This window comes from Chrysoperla carnea, chromosome 2 (assembly GCF_905475395.1).
Source record: "Chrysoperla carnea chromosome 2, inChrCarn1.1, whole genome shotgun sequence".
Classification (NCBI taxonomy): Eukaryota; Metazoa; Arthropoda; class Insecta; order Neuroptera; family Chrysopidae; genus Chrysoperla; species Chrysoperla carnea.
Window position 1 is genome coordinate 29810933 of NC_058338.1, and position 11836 is coordinate 29822768.

An 11836-nucleotide genomic window follows, 5' to 3' on the forward strand; every position below is an offset into this window, starting at 1 on the left:
TCTACCAGACCCTAAATAATCTTTTATGCAATCGGTTAACACCTTATAGTATAAAATATACATAAATGATTAAAAATTAATTATATTTTCAGTGGCAGAGTAAAGAGTAGGGCTCATTCAACAGGAATGCCTAAAAGTTTCCCCATAAAATTTGTTACTTATTTTTATAAATTTTTATTAATATTGTTAATATAATGTGGCGCAATTTTAACAAATTTTTGTTTATAGCTATACAAAATCGTGAAAAGAAGGTTAGCTCAGTCTAAATCGAATTTAAAATTGAAATCGTACTTTGTGGAACATTTTGAATTTGTAAAAATTAAAAAACCAATATTATGCATAAGCACTACAGGCCTCAAAGACCCATCGCCTCTATTTTTTTATAAATTATTTTTCATTTTTTTTTCTGGCCAATGCTACTTCTCTCCAGTTCTTAATTCCAATCCGTTGAAGATCCTCAAGTGTGGTTCCCGTTCAACTCTTTTTTCGGCCTCCCTGTTTCTACCCTCGCCTTCTAGAATCATTTTATTTTTTAGAATTCTTGCCTTAATAACATTTATAATACTGAGGTCCCTATACAAAGCATAAAATTTTGTTCATAGCATCAATATTTTTTAGCGTTACAAACTTGGGACTAAACTTAGTATACCTGAGTATATTTCATATACATGGTATAATTATTACGATGATATTGTACTTTCTTGTATCATAAAACTGGACCTCGTTAATGCGCCACTGAATATTTATTTATTTTTTTTTCTAATAAAATTCCCAAACATATTATATTTGGTGGAGCATTTAATAACAAATAAGGATATGAAACTAGAAAACATTTTCGGACTTTATTTATGTGTATTTTAACCAAATGATGTATGTGTTTGATCTTAAAGTTTTAATCATCTAGAATCTTCTATTGGGATAGAATAGACAAAAATTATACATTCATTAAATTTTCTCTTCTAAATTTAATGTTTCACAAACATAAGTAAATATTAAAAAAAAACATATTATTTATTTTTCATCATTGTTTAAGTCCCAGTACCTACCTATTAAATTATAGTACTTACCTAATTAACAGTAATCATGTACAAATTTACGAGGCTCGAAAAGTTTCAATTGCTCCCCAAGCTTACAATTTATTGATGATGTAACATATGGGCAACTTGGTAATCGTGGCATGGGGCAAAGTAGCAATATAATGCATAGGCCACATCGTATCTTTTTAAAGTGAAAAATTTCTTTTTATCTCATAAAGAATGCAAGGTAACAAACAACTTGAACAATTGGTGGCGATATAGAACAATCTTGGAAAACTGAACTTTGAGGAAGTGTTACATAAAATAAACAATGTATATTTTACTAATTATAGTCAATAGCATTTTAAATATTTGGTAATCAGTCAAAATAACTATTAAATTATGCTCTGGAATTATCAAAAACTTTTCATGAAAACTCACATTCTGCCCAAATATTTCATTTTGGTCCCTAGCTACATTTGTATATTATAAATAAGTGTTTCAACTATACAGGGAAAATTATATTTCTATTTCTCAATAATTACGTCATTATATTTAATCCGGAGATTATAACCAGATTTTTTGTAGTAAATTATGTTATGCGGTTAATTACGTAATTAATAATCAAAAGTTATTTTGAATTGATCTATATGTGTATATTTGATATTTTGTACAAAATTTCGAAATATTTGTAGAAAAGTTTTTAAAAAAATAAAAAGTATAAATGTAGTTTATAAATTATTTCTTACAGGTAAAAATTTTTAAGAAAAGCAAAGCTTACCAGGTTTGTTTTAGCAGATTTAACAGTGACTTTTGAGAACTCTATTCTATTCGTAAACTATTCTATTTCTATTATTAGAAATGGGGTCTATACACACCATTCACCAAAGGTTGCCAAATATGAAATACCATCCTGTAAGCAATCGCTTAACAAAAAGTAGCCTGTCCTGATGTGATATTGCTATATATTACTTTAAATATAAAGTTCACTATACATTAATCAATGGATAATGCTTACTTTATACTTTCTCATGTCCATTATCTAAAGTACAGTGATGTTTTATTATTCATGTAGTGAAACAAGCAGTTACCCGCCGTTTGGAGGTCGAAAAACCGACTAAACCTTTTTTCATTGATTTAGCTTGTCATGAATTTTGAGAATATGCAAACATAATTTAAAGTAAGTACAAGGAAATTTTATTTTATGTCATATTAAATATTCTGATCAATTAAATTGTGAGTTATGTACCCACATATTGGGTTGGCTACTAAATCAGAAGTATGTCTTTTTTAAAGTAATTTTTTTTTTTTTAATTATGAATATTACTGTCGAAGCAGTTAGGTAATTGCTAGTAGACGAACGTAGTTGAAAATGATGTAGGTACTTACTATAAATATGTAGTGCATTATTTCTGTATCAATAAAATATGGCCCTTGCTGATAAAATGTAGCTCTTTATAGGTGAAAGAATTTTTAAAATCATTTAAGTATTTGTTGAGTTTATCCATTCCAAACAAACATGCAAACATACAAAAAAGAAAATCATTTCTCTTTATAAAATATTAGTTAATAGGACTGGAGATGCTATACGGTCGAACTTCACCCATTTGATGACCAGATGAGACAAATTTTTTCGTGAAATATTATTGATTTATAAACTTAATTTTTTAACGGTTTCTAAATTCTATATTTTTCTTTTTTGCAAGCAAGCCTTGACCATTTTTTGCGTAATTGAATTATCTTTCTTCTGATACCAATTTCGATTGGTGTATTGGATAAGAAATTAATGGTATATTCTTGTCTGAAAAAAAAGCATTCATGGAAAAATTTATTAAAATTAATTTAATTAAAAAAAACCATGAACAGTTTTCGATATATAAGCTTCCATAGGCGTGTTGACAAATCATTAAATACAAGATCGATCTTCACCCATCTCATAATCAGATGAAACATATTTTTGTATGAAATATTATTGAGTTTTAAACACTCCCATCACAGTTTGTTCTATCGAAAAGTGTTCATGGATATTATTAAATTAATTTTAAACAATTTTTTTCGTGAACGGTTTTTTTTTTGCAAAACTATACTGTTATTTTCGTAATTACAATATCTTTCTTCTGATACCAATTTTGGTTCGTAAGAACCAACGCTATCACAGCGATAAGTACTTATCACATACCCAGCCTCAGTCATGACCTGCTCCCAGACAACTAATTGTCATTTTTCAGCGATGCGGGCAAGTAACAATTAGTCTCTTAGATAAGTTGTTGGTTGCGGCTTGTTTACTGCAATTTGTTGTTGTAAAATAATAGATTTTTTTGTTTGTTATTGTTACTTTTATCTCAAAAACTGCATTATTAAATAAACTAATCTATTATCCGAAAAATCAAAAAATAAAACAAATATAAAAACTTTTCCTTATTAGATATACAAGTAAATAACAAGTCATGGTGACTATGTCCCTTTTGGACTCGACCTATAGCTTTCTGATTCAGTATTCTGATCATTGTCATCAAAACCTGAATTGATCGCAGCGTATCTAATGGATAACATTAACAAACCATCATTAATATTATAAAAATTAAAAAAACAAATATTCGTCCTTTGCTGTTCTTAAAATTGTTAATATATGGGATAAAATTGATTTTATAATATTTTTAAGGTGATTGTAAACCTGCAGTATTGTAAAAAAAGTCTTGGTTTATTGCATGATACGTACATATAAACCAAATACCTGCTTTGTAGTCAAGTAATGAGTTATTTTTAGCTTTACAATACCACACAAATACAAAAATATGAAATATATTGTGTGCAAGTGATGCTTATAAATTTGATAATATAGATATCGCTCTTCAATCATCAATGCTCTAACTATAGTCGTCTCTGTTCATCAAATGATGGATCTTTTCGATTTGTCATTTAAATATTCATTTAAGCCTTATTTCATTATTTCTATTATTATTCCTACTATCTGAGTAATTATGGGAACAAAATTGAATTGCCGAGGAGCTTATTAGAAATTATAGAAAAATTTATTTTTGACAATTTTGATTTTAGTCAGTTTCTTGTGTTTTCTTTGTTAAATTTCGGAATTACAATGCATTAATATTTCAAATTCCAAATTTTGTGGTTTTTGTCCTAAACACCCCTCTTTACTTCTTCCCGTTTTGGGAGTCTGCTGATCAAAGAATGTTAGCATTAGTACCTAAAATATCAAATCGATTGAACAATTTGCTCTAAAATAACACACACATACATTATTCCGAATTGGATTGGATACTTCAAAAAGTAAAGTATCATATCTTTACGATATTTACGATTTCATTTTTTCGACATGAAAACAATAACTTTATATGAGCATTCTGAAAGTTAAAAACAACAATTAATCAACGAAGTTAAAAATACCTTTCACTGTAAGTATAATAATTTTTGTAATAGAAGATAAAATCAAGGCATGCATGTACCATTTGTACGTAGTATTAACCATCCCATTCATACAAAGGTACCATTTTATTTTTACTCAATGTGATAAATCACATTTTTCCATACTTCAAATATAATAGTTCTATTACGTAATTCTATATTATATATCTGTTACTAATAGTCCAGTTATTTTGCTCAAACTAACTCTCACAAATATGGAACGGAAATGTTTTTTCATAGGATTTTAGGGAAGAGTTAGAGCTTTAAAAAACCATAAAAACTTGCCAAATTGGAGTAGGTGGATTGGCTTCTCCTCAAAAAGGATGTTTTACCGCAGAAATGCATATTTTGTACAAATCTCAAAAACCATATATCAATATTTATAAATTGAAAAAAAAAATTTCTATGAATTGACTACAAAAAAGATATCTTGTATTTTTTTAAGTCTGTTTTCAAAAAAATCGTGATTGAAAATTTTTTTTACCTAAGGACGTTTATCTTGATATAGGATCATCTATAACTCGTGTATACACCGTGTTCTGTTATTAACTGCAGAAACCTAACTTTTCACAATAATCTCATCAAGAGCAACAAAAAAACTCTTTTCCAAATTTCGATCTGAGCCTTAATTTGGAAGCTACAGGTATGACAAAAATTGATAAATTTGATTATTCATTGGCTGTCATTCGATAACCAGTAGCCAATGATAATCAGAAGATATTAGTAAATTTTTTTTAAATAATATTCAACTGAGGTAGGGATTTTTAGAAATTATAACATGATTTGATTCGTTTATATTATTTTGCAAAAACATTAAATTATTGTACTTAAACAAACAAACTATGTGACAATGGGTGTGGTTTGCTTGTTTACGTCCAATTATAAATTGTTTACTTATAAGTATTATTATTTTCTCAGAATAATAAAAAACAAAAAATGTATAAAATTATTAAATTGTCCCACTTTTTATAATTTAAATATTTTTATTCTATTATTCTTAGAAAATAATAATAATTATAAGTAAACAATTTATCATTGGATCTAAGTAAGCAAACCACACCCATTGTCACATAGTTTATTTGTTTACGTACAATAATTTAATGTTTTTGCAAAATAATATAATCCAATTATAATTTCTAAAAATCCCTACCTCAGTTGAATATTATTTTAAAAAAATTTACTAATATCTTCTGATTATCATTGGCTACTGGTTATCGAATGACAGCCAATGAATAATCAAATTTATCAATTTTTGTCATACCTGTAGCTCCCAAATTAAGGCTCAGATCGAAATTTGGAAAAGAGTTTTTTGTTGCTCTTGATGAGCTTATTGTGAAAAGTTAGGTTTCTGCAGTTAATAACAGAACACGGTGTATATATGCATTATCAATAATGCCCTTTTTAAGCAGTTAAAATTTTTAATATCTTTTACGGTGTTAAATTTATATATATGAGCAGTTAAATTTTGCGTTTTTAGTAAATTCTAAATTGAAGTTACTGTTCCAAATATGTGATCATTTTGTTTCAAATTACCGGTCTATAAGTATCCTTGTATTTTAAAATAATTTTATTTAAAGAGTTAAAATAGAATTAGACAGGTACTTAGAACGTTGTTGCATGTTCATTACTATAGTCGCGTGACCGAATTTTTATTGAGAAAAAAAGTAATAATAATATTGACTTATTGACTAGACTTATCCATGTAAGTCAACAAAATGTAATGAGAATTTAAATGTCACGTTTTTATATTTATTTACATTTCTTATTTGCTGAATTTATCTATATAATTACCTAACACGCATAAAAGTTTAAGTACTTCGCAGCCTTACCTGAATATAAATTATGATATTAATAAACGAAAATTAACACCTACCCGAACACATCATTTTAATAAGCTTTTATTAGCTTTTTCATTCAATTCGTATCATGAACAAATCTTTCAACTCAATTTTCACTAAATTCTTATTAGTATGTATGGTTTTAACTCTTGCAATTTGTCTCGTTTATATACTTAGCATACACAGAGTTACATTTCATAAAAAGTGTCTTTGCAAATTACGCTTCACTTTAACGAAATACCTCCAATATAACAAATTTTTTTCTTAATAGCAGTTAGAAAACCAAATGCAAAAATTTACTTAGCCAATATAAATATAATTTTGTTACTGCACTCTTCACTACATTAGCGTTCTTTAGAAATTTCCAATCTCCATATCTAGTTACTCGTGAATTGTTACTCATGGATTGGTAGATGTACATTTTTAATTTTTTGGTTGATGAATAACCAGGCAAGAAACTTATCGGGATCTATTGCCTACTAAACCAGCTTACCCAAAGACAACGTTGAAAAATCAGCTTGCATTTGACTAGCACTGTAGCAGCTAGATCATTGTAAGTCTCATCATTTCTCATAGCATGTCTATCTTGATTTAATTTTCTACTAATCGGACAAACTTCTTCGTAATTGAAGTTCTTTTGGACCATTTAACATTCTTTATGAGCTTTCAACACTTTAAGAGCCTTCTATTGCGAAACTGATACAGGCAATATCGGATTAAACATGTGAATAATTTTGATATTTATAAATAAACTGAATATGGGCCATGCCAGCGAACTTAAACTATTTGTTATCTCTGTTTTTAGCACATTTTCGACTACATATGTTCATTCTCAATTAAGACAGATTCAGAAAATTTATTTTTAAACAATGTTGTAAAACTGATTGTATATTTTCGCTCAAATAACTCATTGCTCAATAAAAAAGTTTTGTTTCAACATTAATTAACTTTTTTTTAAAGATCTATTCTGTACAGTTTCTCCTATGATTATACTAAAAGTTAAGAAAAATACAAAAGAAAATTATAATAAATGAAACAGAACAATATCTATAAAATTCCCAACACGGAAAAACTTGATGAATACCTATTTAAAAAAGTTTATTATTATTATTATTATAAACTAACGGTATGGCTTCAAAATAACGAAAAAATAAAAAATTTTATTATAAAACTACCAAGAAAACAATTCTACCTACGCCACTCAGCTGACTATAGAAAGCAATCATTGTACATTTTTATTATGAAACCAAATGTATCTACTGACCTACATTTTTTCCAAATTTATGTAGGTACTTTTTATATCCAGATATGCAGAGGATCCGGCTTCATTTCCATCATCTGTGTAATTTTTTTGTTTCTTTCTATTTTTATATTTATTTTAGTTTTTAATTTTTTAATTTCAATTAAAGTTTTGTCCTAGAGAAGACTCGGGTTCGATTCCTGGGTTCTGTGTAATTTTCGATCCTGTTTATTTGTTTAAAGAAAAAAAATTGTTTGTACACTTTTTTTTGTCGATTTTTGAAACTGATTACAAAAATATCAGAAAAACAAAAATAAATATTACATTGTTATTAATAACAATCATAACAGCCACAAATTATTAAGTACATATTCTTAGTTTTTAACAAACTAAGCTGTTTGAACAAAACACTCTTGGACGCATATCATTTGAAAAAACAGCACCTATACGTTTTCATTCCATAAACCGGTTGTTTAAAATAAAGAAAATTTTTGGCTAAAACGATAATGATTTGGATTAAAATGATTAAAATGGATTAAAAATCTAATCACCGTTTGATGGTATAGAAAATTCTCTTTTTACAAATTCGAAAAGAGCTTTGCGACAGAACGACTAACCACATCCTCTCAAATTCATCAAATTCTCGCATTTTTTGATTATTAACTGAAACCTTATTTTACCAAATAAATAAACTTAGCTCAGCTATCAAAAATATCATTCCATAGTTTCAAATTTTTTAAGCTTATTTTTCCATTCAATTAAAATACGTTCATTGATTAAATAAAAAAAGTAAAGATTGGTGTACTTTTGAAAATATTCGCAAAATTTTATGAACTTTTAATATACTTTAAATTTTTATGAAAAACGTATTAAAGTCTGGTCGATATAATTCACATTTTTATGAAATTATAGTTTATAGTTTTAATAAATCATACGAAGAAAGTATCTACTTTAATATTTAATCTATGTACTTTCAGAGTGGTATCCGAAAAATGTGTCGAATTATATCAAAACCAAGAAACATGATTTTCTTACTGATCCATAAAAAGTATAAGTAGTTTTTTAAGTAGAATTGTATGGAATTCACTAGCAGATACCCAACCCACATTGCTGGGCAAATTGTCCTTTAGACTATCACGTTATAGCCCTCACTTATCCACCCTTTTGTTCACAATTTTATGGATTTTTATTTTTTGAAAATGAAGTTTTGCCCATGATATTCGCTGACGCTGTAACTTTCTATAGGTCTAATCATTAAATTAACCTGATTTTTATACTTTTTGGATCAAAATTACCTATTATAATATTATATATAATATTATAAAATTATTATCCACTCAGTTTCACCAAATTCCAAAACAAAATTATTTTTTGCGTTTTTCTCCATTTTTTTAAAGAGGTACCTTCTGAGATATCGCAATGTTTGGTTCGATTTTAGTCCGTATCTCAAAAACTATTTCACCAGTCACCAAACGGAACCGATTTTGTACTTTTTGGTTCAAAATTACCTTATATGCGGCGGTTACTTTGAAAAATTACTTTGGATATTTTATTTTTCAATAAAGATCTTTTTGTTTCAATATTCAAAAATGAATTATTAAATATTTTACGAAGTATTTAAATCTAAATTTCGTGCGTCGATTATTTTCGTGGACCGTTTTGTCAACATAGGTCAAAGTATTTATATGCATATAAGATATAAGTAGTAAATGATTTATAGTTTTTTTTTTTTTTTTTTACTTTTTTAACTCTTATATAACAGACAAAAATTTATTAGTTGACTGTATTAAAAAGCTATAAACTTGGTTGAATTTATAAAACTAATGCATGCATGTATAATACACTTGACCAACTTATTTAAGTACTTTTCTAGATAGATATTACGTTTCTTTTTGAGAATATATTCTAGTGTGGACAATTTTATCATAATAATGCGAAATTGGAAGATTACTAAACTTAAGTTTGACAATAAAGAAAGTTAAAAAAAGGTTACAGGCTTTAATCGTGACTCGTATCTATTTATGGAAATCGAGCTCAATGACTACATGATGATGAAGACCTAAATTTAGTAGGATTACATACTTGATTTATCAAAATTGGATAAAATTTGGATGTGATATAGCAAAATTAAGTTTTTTGGATTCTGATGACTTCATAAAGTTAAAAAATTTTGATTTTTTTGATAACAAAGGCAAATTTGATCCGATCTTATTGGAGTTTTTTTTGAAACCCACTAACTTTGGGCCATTCTTTTCACCTGTGATGTCAAGTTTTCGCTAGCTATGACTTATGTACTGAATTCCGGGACCAAGACTCCAAATTCTTGAAACCTGTTAAAGCTAGGCCAATTTTGATCTCAAATTTGAAAATTATGACCCAAATTTAGTAGGATTACATACCTGATTTATCAAAATTGGATAAAATTTGGATGTGATATAGCAAAATTAACTTTTTTGATTCTGATGACGTCATAAAGTTTAAAAATTTGATTTTTTTGTTAACACTCCTCTACTTATTCTTGAAATCTATTAGAGCTAGGTTAATTTTGATCACAAATTTGAAAAGTATGACTCAAATTTATTAGGATTACATACTTGGTTTATCAAAATTGCCAATTTGGTACTTTTTGATACCTTTTAATGAACAGCGAATATATTAATTATAATTACAATTTTAATCCAATTTTGTTTGTAGGTATTACTCTGTATTATTTGCATCATTTATTATCAACAAGATTTTGGAGGTTAATGTTCCGGCTTCTATGATTAGCCGAGGCTTCAGCAAAAGCTAACAAAGCAAAACTTGATATACTAGTTTTAACCAAAACTTGATATACTAGTTATAAGATATATTTGACCAACCTTAATACAAAAGTTGGATTTATTACTAAAAGTTTATTGCTTCTTTGCCTGATGCTAACCGCTTCTAGATTCTATCGTCAAAGTTAGTATTTCCTACTGTGTAATTGTATGTATATTTTTTTACTGGAAATTTGTCTAGTAAATTTGAAATCGACTGACATTATTTCATAATAGGCTTATCTGATTTTTGAGGATATGAATGAAAATCAATTAATGAGAATAGTTTTGAGAATACCACGTTTTGTTATATTTAAATGGTACATTCAATGAGCACAGTTACAGAGTTCCGTTAGTATACATGAATATTTGTCACATTAGAATTAGTATGTCTTCATATGACGGTCATAAATTATAATTTAGTGACAAACTTTTATAAATGATAAAAATTATCTAGTTACTAATGTTTTTTTTTGTAAAAATTTTTTTTAAATGGTATTTTATAAAAGGTCAAATAAATCGTATAATTCTTCTATTAAATGCAAAAAATGCATACTTAAATCTAATAAAGAATTTAAGGTAGTACGATCGCCAAGGCAAGTTTAGCCTTGTGGTAGAAATTATTTATATTTAATAAAGAATTTATTTAAGGAAGGACGAGTTTAGACTTACTATTGAAATTATTTGTTATAACTTCATGAATGTAGAAGAAAAATAAGAATAAAATTTTTCGATATGGTTTTTATATCCATATTTCTTATGATAAATTGAAATTTGGCTGATAATTGGGCATAGTAGCGTGTTTATCTAAAAATAGTCATCTTCAATTCTATTCAGCAACGTTTCAGTCTTTCCTACGGTTGCTGGCCTAATTTAATAGTTGCCTGGGAATGTATTACTTGTCCTACTAAATATATAAACTACTATTTTTATATTAAACAAAATTTATATTAGACTCTTCCATATTGATGTTATTGAGTTGGGATTTTAGGAAAAATTGAAATAATATACAAATAATTATTTAAAAAAATAATTTTTCAAAGCAAAAATAACATTTCAATTTTCTAAATTTCGCCCAGGCCTAATGAATTAAAAATATATTTTTGAAATCAGTCATTAAAAAATATTAAAAATATAAATAAAGAAAAGTTGTCCAAAATGATACCGTGGAACAAGCCGTTCATGTAAGTACAATCTTTGCATACTTATATCTACACAGTTCTTAACCCTCGGGTGTAGATAAAGATTATCTGCAGACAACTGGATCTGCAGGGCTTAATTATTTGATTGATTTTCTACAACTTTACTATTGATCAAAAATTCTTGTTTCTTAATATTAAGACAAAAATTGTATTCTTTATTGTTCTGCTCCTCCAAACGACCCAGCTTCTTCTTCCCATTATACACTCAGGCAGCAATATAAAAGTGGTGTAAATACGTTGTCCAGACTATGAAATGAAAAGATTTGTAGAAAGTTTCAATTAAGATTTTCGGAACCATTACAATAACTTATACTGAGAT